General features: G+C 40.9%; 1 pseudogene; it reads left to right on the top strand.

Moving 5' to 3' along the window:
- Positions 1–13,321: 13,321 nt before the first annotated feature.
- On the top strand, positions 13,322–13,432 carry LOC149319482 (U2 spliceosomal RNA; annotated as a pseudogene).
- Positions 13,433–13,701: the final 269 nt, after the last annotated feature.

The following is a 13,701-nucleotide window of genomic DNA, read 5'->3' as shown; positions in this document are numbered from 1 at the left end:
TTCACTGATCAGTGATATAGAAATATACATGCAATTGATATTGCTAAATCAGTACTCACAGGCATCTAGCAGCACCTTGGAGACTAACTGGAAGAAAGAAGGTGGTGTGTGTGTGTTGTGTCCTTTCAAGTCCTTTCCAACTTAAAAGGCAAATTATGGGGTTTTCTTGGCAAATGTCTTCAGTGGGAGGGGTTGCCATTGCCTTCCCCTGAGGCTACGAATGTGTGTCCCAGCTTCTTTTCTTTCAGTTAATCTCAAAGTTGCTACAAGGTCTCTCTGCGTACTTGCTGGGGGTCTCTTACTTGTAGAGTCAAGCCAAAGTGGCCCTTGCAATTGCTCAGCTGCTGCTGTTTGTGTAATTGCTTAGCCAAGCTGTGGTCAGGGAATGAGGAATCCCTTGTTCAAAGTCCAAACCTGTGCATGGTTTTCTAGGAGCATGGGCTACTGAAGTGAGTGGGACTTCTCCGCACGCAGATATTAGGTGCATTTTCTGAACAGTTGCTACACTGGTCATGTGTATGTACTGTAATAAAAACAAATATATTTGAGCAGGTGTAAAGTACTATTTTATCTTTGGAACTTGCAGGAGATTTCTATTTGTAGTAGGAAGCTGAAAGCAGCAGCAAGGATTCTTGAAAAACGAGTAGGAAATAAAGAATATACATTGCTGTGATAGGGTCACCATAACTCAAAACTGACTTGGAGGCACACAACAAATGGCTGCTTCACAGATGAAAGAGGCAACATCATGCAATAGCATTGCACAAGCTGGGTGCAACCACAGAAAAGATCCTTGTCCCAGGCACCACCCAGTTGACTTTTGGTGACAGATATACTGCATCAAGTCTTTGGGAAAGCACAGGTGTGTGTGTGTTTGCATATATATATGTCAACAACATCTTTCTTGCTAGAAACGGCAATGTAAAATATACAGTGGAATCCTATACACATCTGTTCAAATTCATTCCTACTAGGGCTTTATCTGCACTGCAGAAATAATCCAGTCTGACACCACTTTAACTGCCATGGCTCCATTCTGTGGAATCCGGGGATTTGTAGTTTTTTGTGGCACCAGAGCTCTCTGACAAAGGCTAAATGTCTTTTAAAAAAACCCTACAATTCCCAGAATTCCATAGCATTGAGCCATAGCAGTTAAAGCAGTGTCAAACTGGAATATGTCACCCACATTCACATATACTTTCACCATAACATGGCTCAGAGCAAAATATGAACAGCAAGCCACTATATACTGTGCAACAGTCCTAAAAACTAAATAAATATTTTCCTGAAACAAAGTTAGAATGGATACTGCAAAGCTGATCAAAAACATTTTAGATTTTATGATTAAAAACTTACCTGCATGTTGAGAGAGATGTTAATTTTTACTCCAGAGCATATAGAAAATCAAAATCCATGAGGATAGAAGAAGTGGCTTTCTTCCCTATTACATTTGTGTGTGTGTGTGTGTTAATGAGGTCATTATGAGGAGAGTTCCAGGCTTAAGAAGCACACACAACAGGCTTTGTGTTCATATTTTCAGGGAACACACAAGTAGATGTACTTAATCGTAAATGCTGGAGTTGCGAAGGTTTCTTTCTGGGATCTACTAATGCAGGGGCAGGCAACCTTTTTGAGCCAGGGGTGGGGTTGCTGTCCCTCAGACAACTGGGGGGCCGAAGCCAAAAAATTAAAAATTTAAAAATTTAAAAAAAATTAAATATATAAATAAACCAGGACAAATGTAGGACAAAAATTTCAAATGGAAGACACTTTTTTAAAAAAAATGGAGGACACACGAAAAAATTTTCTGATTTTTAAAAAAATGTTAATATAAATGCATGTTTCTGAGGCTTCTATAGACAATTGCCCCCCAAAGGCCCCGGCGGCAATTGGCGGCAGGACTGGGCTGGGGCTGCTCCCAAGGCCTTGCCGGGCCGCATCCGGCCCGCAGGCCGCAGGTTGCCTACCCCTGTACTAATGTCTCAGTGGCAATAGAGGGAGTTTCTGATCATTTTAAAAAAAAAGGTATGGATGACATGGTGTTATTATAGCTATAAGTCAAGACACTTAGTTTGAATTTAGTCACAACACATTGTCCTGCCTTTTCTCAATTACTTTGTTCCCCATGCCTAATAAGTAATATATGCTACAAGGTGTAATCGCAACTGCAAAATGCAGATGCTTCTCCCTGCCCAGTATGTTAGCCAAAAAGACTGGACAAGAACAGAGAATTTTCACAGGAACAAAACTTTATTTGATTTTTGCAAAAATCAAGCAAGTTTCACCAAGACAAGAGGCAAAGCTCAAATCTTGTCTGGGCCCCGAACAAAGAATTCTGGCCAATCTTATACTTTTTCAAACCCCCTCTGACATCATCTTTGGCAAACCCCCATTACATAATTACACTACCAACATCTGCCATTTTAAAAACTAATTCTATCCATTAACAGATATGGTTACTAATGACAGATGAACACACTAATACATATTGATTACATGTATATGTTCCAAATACAATGGAGCACTCATAGCAGATTACATCACCTTAAAAACCATAGCTTTCCAGTTATTCTTAAACATGATAAAGAAAGGGACACATACTTCTCAGGTGTCTTTAAATATAATTAACTCAAAAAGAGGGTATAGTTAGATCACACAACTCCACCTGTCCCCTTTAAACTGAGTATACCATAGAACCGTGGTGGCAAACCCTTGGCACGTGTGCCACGTGCGGCACGTGGCACGGTTTCGCAAGGCACGGGGGGCGAGGGAGAAGGCGGAACGGGCGCGTGCCCGTTCCGCCTCCTCCCTGCCATTTTTGGGCCTCCTGCGGGAAGCCAGAAAATGGCGCCTGGGAGGAGGAGACAGAAGTGCGTGCGCATCTGTCTCCTCCTCCCAGCCCTCTTCCCTCCCAGCTTCCCTTCGCTCTGCACAAAAGGGCTCCATAGAGCCTTTTTGCGCGGAGCGAAGGCCAAGAAGGAGGCGGCTGGGATGCGTGCCCAGCCGCCTCCTCCTCCTCCCGGCTTGCCTTGGCTCGCCGAGAAAGGGCTCTGCGGAGCTCTTTCCCGACGAGCCAAGGCCGAGGAGGTGACAGCTGGGACGCGTGCCCAGCCGCCTCCTCCTCCTCCTCCTGGCTTGCCCTCGCTCGCCGGGAAAGGGCTCTGTGGAGCCCTTTCCCGGCGAGCGAAGGAAGGGCGAGGGCCCTTTTGCTGGCCTCTGATGACCCCAGGAGGGACCCTCAGAGGCCGGAAAAGGCCAGAGGACAGCGCGCAGTCCTCCACGGCCCTTTTGCCGACCTCTGATGGCCCCAGGGGGGATGCTCAGGGGCCGGCAAAGGCCGGAGGACAGCGCGCAGTCCTCCACGGCACTTTTGCCGGCCTCTGACGGCCCCAGGGGGGATGCTCAGGGGCCGGCAAAGGCCGGAGGACAGCGTGCCATCCTCCACGGCCCTTTTGCCAGCCTCTGACGGCCCCAGGAGGGACCCTTAGTGGCCGGCAAACGCCAGGGGAGGAGCCAGAGGCTCCCTCCCTCTGAAAAGGGGGTGGGAGCCCCGCCCTGCACCCAGCCCCCATCCTGGGGGTAGAAGCCCCGCCCCCGGCACACGACCTTAAAAAGGTTCGCCATCACTGCCATAGAATATAGTTGTCCTTTAATGGAAGAGAGGTCAGGTCACCATCTGTCTCTGCATTTTAGACAAAGACATATTCAAGTTCTATATGGCCCCATTCCCACTGGCCCAGTTAACGTGGGTGGAACTGGGTAGATCCACATGCCCCTCCCCCAAATCTCTCCGTTAGCGAGTGCTCACTAGATTTGAGGGGCATTTTAACCCAAATGCCTTATCAGGTTTAACTTGAAGGCACCTGCTGTCAATCAAGCGATCGTCATATGTGACGTTTGCAGGAGAATCGGAAGTGTCCTCCCCCTCCTTTTTTTTAAAGAGCCATGCACAAAATACCCCAATGTGCACACGTCAAAATTTAAAACCTCTTTGTGTGTGTGTGTGTGTGGGGGGGGCATTTGGGTCAGTGCAGGTTATGATCTGCCCTTGGCCCCATTTTCAACCCCAAAATGCAAGCTAATGCATCCTGTATACCCAGCTCCTTGCCACCCCAGAATGCCTCATACACATGTAATAATAATAATAATAATAATAATAATAATAATAATCCAGGAGCAAGAGGAAATAAAGCACAAGCAAGCACACAGACATGTCACCCAAAAAATCATGTGCATAAATTGTCAGAAATAAAAGAGGCTCCTTCTGCTGCAGCTGGATTTCCCTACATCCCCCGGCTTAGCCCCACAGCCCTATTTCCCTGGGCAATCCTCCTCCTCCTCTTTCCTTCTGACCTTCCCCTCCCAAGCTTCCCTGGCTCCTTCATCTTTCTCCTCCTGCTCCATTAGAGAATGCCCTCCATGGCTCTCTTATTCCCAGGGCTCCCTCCTCCTCCTCCTCCTCCTCCTCCTCCTCCTCCTCCTCCTCCTCCTCCTCCTCCATCACTTTCTCCACTCCCCCTCCCTCTTACAGCCCTTTGCAGCCCAAAAGTCACCCTGATTTCCCCTTTTGCCTCCTCTCAGCCTCCAGTCCTTCAGCTCTTTCCTCCTCCTCCGCCTCCCCTCAGATGAGGGGAGGGAATGCTCTGACCTCTGCCCGCCCTCCAATCCCTCCCTGAATTTGCCCCGATCGTGATCGAGGGCAAGTTCATATTTTGCGGAACCCGGGTCTTTTGGGAAAAGACAGATTTTAGCCCGATTCTGGATACCCCGGAGTAAGGGGCATTTCCTTGTGCAAGCCTCGACATGGATTGTGACAGAATTGGGCCCAATATGAACTTCACATGCAAATTTTGAATCCTGAACTGGGTTAAAAGGTAGTCTGAATGGCCCCTATGTTTCAAGTCTATCCTTGAATTTTAACAGTTTTGAGATTTTGAAGTATCACTCTTATGTTTAATTTCTCTAAATCTCACGGCTTCAATGGTACTTTCGGAATGATAGCTCCAAGTGAAAATTGCTTGTGGAACTAATTCTGTCTTTCCTTGCTTAGTGGATTTTCTTTGGTAAGAAAAAGGAAAGAAGTGGTACAAACATGGAAAGGTTACAAATAGAAAACAACAGTGTGGAAAGAATTAAGGAAGGAAAAAAAAAATCTTATTATATTTGATTACAGTGGCAAGGATAGTACTAGCAAAGCAGTGGAAAAGTAAATATGTACCGGATATGGAGATGTGGATAGAAAGAAGTTTAGATATATTGGGAATGGATAAATTAACAATGGCATTAAATGAGAAGGAGGAAGAAGAAAATATTGCCTGGACAAGGATGCTGCAAATATACCAATCTGATAAGAGAGAAAAATGATTAAGCAAAACTAGATAAGCATATAATGAACAAGTAGAATATAGAATAAGTTAAAGGTGAAGGGATAATAACTGGTTTGTTAAAATAAGATAGAAGAGGTTGTAAGATCCATATAGTCTTAGTAATTAAGCTTAAGAGTAAGGGTTAATAAGAGATAAAGAGATAATACTTGATTGACTTCTTGAGGAATTAAAAATTATAGCTAAGAGGACAGCAACACAAAGAACAATAAAGGGGGAAAGGGGGGTGGGGGGAAGAGTAAAGGAAGCAATGTATGACTATATTGAATAGGAATGTATTTGTTCTTTCTCTTTTTTTATATATATATCAAAATTCAATAAAGATTAATTGTAAAAAAGAAAAGAAAACAACAGTGTAGAACTGGTTCTCCCGCCCCACAAAACTGTCTTGCTGAGGTAGGTCAATAAAAGCCTATTTTTATTCCAACATGTGATTACACACCCAGCCTTTTTTTATGACTTAAAAAACAATACCCTGATACTAACAAAGAAAATAATCATTGTTATATTATTGTTCAAGGGGTTTGTAACTGGAGTTTTAAAAAGGAACTGTAATGATAGCAAATAGAGCTGTATCACTTAGAGTCTTAGGCGGGATACAGACGGGCAGGGGAAGACGTCTTGGAGGTGTATTCTGCTGAATACGGAGCCTCCAGACCGCCCGCCCCGGGGGCGTGGCTCAGGTGATGGGGCTTCCACATGGGGGGCAGTAAAGACGCCTCACCTGGGGCCATTTCTGACCCGCAGTTTCCAAACCGCCGCCTCGGAGGACACTGCAAAGAGAGAGGCAGCTTCCTCACGGGCGGCCAAAAACGGGGCTTTTTTTTTTCTTTTGCCGGCTGGCGGATGCGCAGCCTTGTACATATGTAAATATTTAAAGTTTTAGGGGTTTTTATTGTTAGGTGAAAATGGCACAGGAATGTGTGTAGGGGTTCACTTTAAATTCCAAACTTTCCCTGATTCTAGCAGCGCATGCGTACATGTTGCTCTAGGGTTAGGGTTAGGGTTAGGGTTAGGGTTAGGGTTAGGGTTAGGGTTAGGGTTACAAGTCTTAAAATGCACTGCAGCTGTGCTGCAGCTTCCACACCTGCATGGCAGCTGATGCTGCAATTAAAGCCTGACTGCAAACTGTGCATGTTCCAGGACCCCAACTCATTATGTGACGCAGCAGACACGGAGCTTTTAAATGGGCAACTTAAATTAGCAGCGTAGCAATTCTGGCGTACCGGTGCAGCAGCTTACAGACGGAGCTGCGCAGCTGCGCATCATACGGAAAAGAAGCGGGGAAAAGCAGCACCTTTTTAATGCCGCTTCTTGCCGCTTGGGGCGTGCGGGGGGCGTGTTCATGGCGGCATTCAGGTAAGGGCCGTCTGAAGGCTCTACCTTCATGACGTCATGAACACACCCCTTTTTGCCCGTCTGTATCCCGCCTTAGACTGTAAATCTGAAAGACACCGAACTCTTGGGAACATTTTTATTTGCAAAAGAGAAAGAGACACTTCATTCCTGCTTTGTGAATGTATAGGAGAAGCCTCTTTTTCTGGCCAAAGAAGCCAAGGCAGAGCTATGTAAGCGATACAAGGTCATCCCTATATATTCCTGGTAGGTCTAATTTTGCATCTTATCCCCCCCAGAATATCTCTTGCAAAATTTTCTGTTTGACCCTAGTCCCCAAAAAAGTCACCAGGGTAACAACTTCAACAGTTTCTTATCTTGTTCCATCCTACCTAAGTTGGGAGCAAAAGTCAATTTGATAATCTCAAGTTTGGGTAAATAAATAGCAGTGAGCCAGAAGCTAGCTTTTCTTTGTCCCAGACAAGCATCAGTTACTTCCACAGGAGAAATCATACAAATCCCCTTTTCTACTTTCCTGTTTCCCTTGTTGAAGAGGCACCCCAATTCCTTTGCTAGCAATATAATTACCTCTACAGAAAAAATAGAAAAGGTTCTATTAACATCTTATCTCCATTATCTCCTTTTCTGGGGAATCCAAATAGCTGTTTTGCTTCATTTTCCTATCATGCCATCATGGCTGCATCTGCACTGCAGAAATAATCGAGTTTGAAACCACTTCAGCTGTCATGGCTCAATGCTATGGCATTTTGGGAATAGTAGTTTGCTGTGACACAAGAGCTCTCTGAAGGAGAAGGCTAAATGTCTCACAAAACTACAGTTAACGAAAGAGCAACCAAAATGGTAATTCAACAAGAGATAATTGCACTCCTTTTGTAATACATCTATTATGCTTAAGCAACTTTTATAGTTATTGACATGTCACTGAATATTGGAGAAGGAATATCACATGGTTCAAGTGCTGGCTCATCCTCTCTTGAATTACAGGTTGAGTTTCCCCTATTCGAAATACTTAGGACCAGAAGTGTTTGGGATTTCATATTTCTTTCAGATTTTGGAATATTTGCATATACGCATCTTGGATATGGGATCGAAGTTTAAACATGAAATTCATTAATGTTTCATTTACACCTTAAACACATAGCCTGAAGGTGATTTTTTACATAATATTTTAGAATATTATTGTGCATGAAACAAAGTTTGTGTACACTGAACCACCAAAGAATAAAGGTTTCACTGTCTCAGTCGCCCATGTGGATAATTTTGGATTTAGGAGCATTTTGGATTTTGGAATTCCAGATAAAGGAGAATATTTTGTATCACCTCTAACTAACTTAAAGCTAAAAAGAGCCCTTCATGATATTAATGTCACATATCTAAATGCATATTTTTTTATATTCTCTAGAACCTTATCAGGGTTTTCACATGTTTCCCTGGAACACAGTTTGAAAGCCACTGATACAGCTGATCCACATATAATTTATTAGGTGGCCTGCTACCTCTTATAATATAGACTGCTCCGGACATGAGGCAGATGGTGTATATAATTAATTTTTGGCAGCCAAGCAAAAAATTTTAAGGTAGAATAGAAAGGTCTGAATGTTCGTGCAAATCTAGCTTTTTTACTTCTGCATGACAACCAGTAATTCAGGTAATCAGTTCTCCATGTGTACTGTGCAAAGAAAATGAGAAAAAGCAGCTGTCCATATGATGAATAGTTGTGTGGATGTCCTTAGATGAACACAAACTGATTGCTTCCCACAAAAACTCAAGTACATTCTTTTGTATCTGCTTAATTTTTGTCACCTCATTTGATCTGGGGAATAAAGCAAAATGTGATTGCAATATTCAAACTTTCAATACAGAATAGATCAGAGAATGGATACCGGTTGTCATCCTGTAATTTAACACTGTTGTCATGCCAGTGAGATTATCCTTACCGCCTAAACAGGAATATTGTCTTCCTGTTGAAAGGCTTGATAGGCTTGATGGCTGGCATAAAACAGTGCTAATATTTAGTTGTGTAACTCCTAAATTAGGAAGGTACCCAGTCATAGTAGCTCTAGTAATCTTCAGGAATAGCAATGTCACACTTGGATTAGTTAAGAGTTTAACTAATGTTTCACTGGAATATGTATGTATCTTACTTGTCTAAGTGATCAACACTGTTAATAGTTTAAAATTACTGGTATAACACAGAAATATGTTAATGGAACAAGTAAAACATTTTATATTTAAAATACATTTCTTTTTCTTGACTGGGGCTAGGGCTACTGAGTTGTTAACTTGCTACATTAGCTGGAGTGTTTTATTGCCCCTTCTCTCTGTTATTAATCATTACTCTGCATTTTGTTGTTTTAATATGCTGGTTATATGGTAAACTGCCTTGAGGATTTTGAGTGGAAAGCCAGGATAAAAATACTTCTCAAGGACAAACACCCCCAAAAAGAGCATCCACTTTTTTGTCAAAAAATAAAAATAAATCTATTTGAATGAGGCAGCACACAGGAATTATGGAATTATGTTTCAAATGGTTCACAGTGTGGGAGAGTCATGAAAAGGAGTCACACCCTTCCCCAAAATGTACAGTATTGGAGGGAAAAGCCATTGTTTGCTTGCTTGTTTTAAACAATGTCATTACAATAGTTGACTCCATTTGGGGGTGTTGTCCTGATCCTTGTGGCCAATGGAGATAGGATGAGTTCAGATTGGAGTAACCCCCTACCCCCAAATGGACACCGGATCAGAACAGACAATAGAGGAGGGCATTATAGGCTATTTTCAGAGGAAGAAACTGGCAAAAGCGCCTCGGAGTATTTCTTGCCTAAGAAAAGCCTATTGAAATTCATGGGGTTGCCATAAGTCAATGGTTGACTTGAAGCTACATTTGTACACACATACATGGAAAAAGGCACATGCAAAATTGTTAATGTATAGAGTGTATGAAAATGTTCAGATGTAACATTTTGGTTATTCACTTTGCAGAAGCCTGGAATTGGCTGCAGCTGGGACTCAAACCAGCAGGTGATGTCCAAGGTCACAGTGTGTGCCAGAAGCGCATAGCAAGATGTAAATATACTGTGTCATCTTTGCAAGGGGGAAGATATTCCAAGATGCACAGGGAATTGTACAGGAAGGGGTTGAGCTAGATTGCCACATAGCAAATGTGTATATAAGCTCAGATGTCCATTTGTACATTTTGTGGGTTTGTAGTTGGTGGATGGTGTTGGTGATTGTTCTTGTGTGTGTCTTTGGCAACAAATAAACAAAGTACCTCTACGGAGATAAGCCAGGAGTCGGTGTGCCTTTCTTCTAGCAGCTGTTTTCTTGGCATGCTCCGGCAGCTAACAGTTGTTTATCTTCAACACAAGGCTTCCAAGTTTACTCTGCGCGCTCACGTTTGCATCAACAAAAATAGTGAGAGAAAACCAATGTGAGCACAGCACCTGCAAAAGAAGTAAGGCAATGGAGAAAAAAATCAAGCAGATTTTATTTGCTTTCCCTCACCACCACAACTGTGAAAAAAAAAACACAGTATTTGAGGCATATTCATTACCTCTTCCCAAACAGATGACTTTCACCTTCTATTCCTGTAGTGCAAAATACAATGAATGAGTAATTTACATTTTCAACCAGCTCAGAATGGGTTAAATAGACATCTAAGTCACAGACATAGATAAAATGTTGGGAAAGGGCTGTTCAATTTAGCGTGTTTGAAATGCATTATAGTCTTAGCCAGACATCTTACAAATCTCAGTTCCCAATAACAATCCTCAATCTTAATGTCTCTTTTTTCAGAACTCTTTTTTCTAGCCTATTAACCAATGAATTGTATGCCAAAATGAAATTTACTAAAAGTGTTTTGCAGAATCATAAAATAGCATTTGCATATAAAGTGGACAGCAGCTGCAGTTTTATTCTCATTTTTATGTTGTCATTAAGTACAATTTCTCAGTCTTATTAATATAGAATTTTAGAAATCATTCTTTGCTTATTGTAAAAATCCAGTGAGAACAAAAACCTCATTTTTTTAAAAAAAAGTCTTACTAATTTACTCCTGCAACAATTAACAAATTAATGCTCACACCTCCATGTACATATTATGAAAGTGATAAAGACATTATATTGTCTCATATATTGTACTCATTTATGACTTTGCTTCATGCATTCATCACCTTTAGTTCCATATTATAAAAGATTAATAAGGAATTGGATACATTTTGAAATTAATGATATGGAATACACATTTGATGTAACAGAAATGCTCATTTGAAAATAGTCTTATTGCAATTCAAGGTCTCATTAGCTGTGAAATAATACAATTGAGTTTTATCTTTTGGAAAGTGTTTGAGGGATGAGGAGCAGTGTGCAAAATAGTGAGGAAGACACCATAAGAATTCAGAAGAATGGTTAAAATGATGGGGAGGAAGATAAGATACAGCTTTGGGCAGAGTTTCAGGGACCTAGAGAAATAGGACCAATGCCACAATAATTTGTATTTCATTAAAAAAGTAATCAGGATGAGAAATTTGGGAGCATGGGCAGAACACTTATCATTCCACAGACTGTCTTAGCCGAGATCAGCCTCTACCTAAGAATATTTTAACCATTATTGAAACAGATATTATTTTCATTATTGTAGTTTGCTGTTGTTGTTGTGTGTCTCCAAATCATTTTTAACTAGAGCAACCCTAAGGCAAAACTATCATTGGTTTTTCTTGGCAAAATTCTTCAGAGGGGGTTTGCCATTGTCACTCTCTGAGGCTGAAAGAGTGTGACTCATCCACTGGTCATCCAGTGGGGTTTTGTGCTTGAGCAGGTATTTCTAGTCTAATAAATGCTAGTTAATTACAAAAGGAATAAAAAATAATTGCTGATATCACAATCTTATAGAAGCCTGTGATGTGACACACTTGGAATAATCTGTGTACAGTTCTGGTCACAGAAGGGGTGTGTGTCAATCCTCCCAAAGATTATGCTGGGGGGAGGATGAGCCCCACTGGATTGATCAGGCAAAAATGGACCACCAACACTTCTGTGTGGTTGATTTCCTTCTAGCAAAGCAGGCAAAGACCTTTTTGTTTAATCAGGCTTTCAGTGTGTAGGCAGGGAACCTTCTTATTGGGATGTCTTATTTATCTTTAAAAAAAAATTTTTTTTTTGTCTTTTGAATGATTTTACACTGTTTAAATTGTTTTTAAAAAATGCTATGATGGTTTTTAAATTGACTCTCTCTCTGGGAGAAAGTGAACAAACTAGATTCGTTTTGACTGGCAATTCAAATTACTAGAAAGTAATTCCCACTGATAATAGTGTAGCTTGCTTTAAAATAATGTTAGAATTGTATCAGGTAAGGCCAAGATAGAAATCTCAACTCAGTCCTTAGTGAGAAGTTAATGAATACCATTTAGGGAAGCAATGACTGGGCAATTGCAGCCCGGCTATTTGAAACTGTTTTGAAGAACTACATCCTATGCAACAGATTGAATTGTAAGAAATGGGTCAAAGCAGAAGGTAATAACGACAACAACAACAACAGCAACTAACTAACTAAATAATTTTTTATTTCTTACCAACCTCTCCTGAAAGCTTAAGATGGGGTACAAAGATTAAAATACAATATATAACTAAACACATAAAACAATTTAAACATATAGGTTAAAACACATAAACACAGGATTAAAATGACTATTATACATTAAAATCATCCAAATATAACATTTAAAATATACCAATTTAAAATTCATAGCTTAAAATCGATTCGGTAGACCTGCCAGAAGAGATAGTCTTTAACACTGTTTTAAATTCAGACAGCATTTTTAGCTGTTAAGTCTTTCCCGGCAGGTCATTCTACAGTCTAGGGGTGACAGATGAAAAGGGTGCTACTTAACATTCAAGCAGGAGCCCTGGTGGCACAGTGGTTAAATGCCTATACTGCAGCCACTCACTCACAAACCATAAGGTTGTGAGTTCAGTACCAGTGAAGGGCTCAAGCTCGACTCAGGCTTGCATCCTTCTGAGGCTGCTAAAATGAGTACCCACATTATTGGGGGCAATTAGCTTACACTGATAAGCGGTGTAGAAATGTATTTGCTAGTTGCAACTACTATACTGAAACCTAAGCTGATCACACAAGTCAAGAATGATCTAGAACAGATCCAGCTATCTCCTAAACAACAGCAGTACACCTGAAATGCTAATATATGTTCAGCATCAATATAAAATATAACATAAAAAATAAAATAATACACATAAAAAGATTGCTTGGGATAAAAATCTGCCAACTAGAAATGTAAATAATTCATTTCCGTTACATTTAAGATAGCTTCATTTACAATAAAATAAATAAAATGAAATTAACCTTTATGGGTTTCTGCCATTAAGATAGAAATAATAAAGGTAGATTAGCAATATCAGATTTTTACCAGACATGCAGTACCAGACATGACACAATATTATGTGTTTAACTTTGATCAGTTGTTCTTTTCCTACAAGTGATTGCTAGTGCAGAAAACTGTGCCAATTTATAAGTTATATGCGAGTTCCTGTCTGATAATAGATAATTTAAATAAAAAGCTTCAGATCTCGCTTCTCGGCCTTTTGGCTAAGATCAAGTGTAATATATGTTCAGTAATTTTCTCTTCTTGTAAGAGGATTTCTTTTTCTTGACATTTCATTCTTTATGGGCAACCAAAGGTCTGAAAGAAAAATCTTGAAAAAAAGGTTCACTTTATACTATCCCATGTGATTTATGGCAGTGAGATATTTGACAATCTAATCTAATCTAATCTAATTTTTATAGGCTAATGAAGGAAGAAAAAAATGGGTTGCAAAAGAGCTCTCAAAGTGGAGGGTGAGGGTGAGGAAGAAATAATGTAGCTGTCCAGATATTGGCCTGCAACATTCTTCATCTTTAACTGTGCTGGCTAAGGTTGCTGAGGCTTGCAGTCCAACATTCAAAAGG

Source organism: Sceloporus occidentalis, unplaced genomic scaffold, assembly GCF_023333645.1.
Source record: "Sceloporus occidentalis isolate IW3139 unplaced genomic scaffold, rSceOcc1.0.p SCAF_2, whole genome shotgun sequence".
NCBI lineage: Eukaryota > Metazoa > Chordata > Lepidosauria > Squamata > Phrynosomatidae > Sceloporus > Sceloporus occidentalis.
Note: the sequence above shows the minus strand (reverse complement) of the source record. Positions and strands in the feature narration are given on the sequence as shown.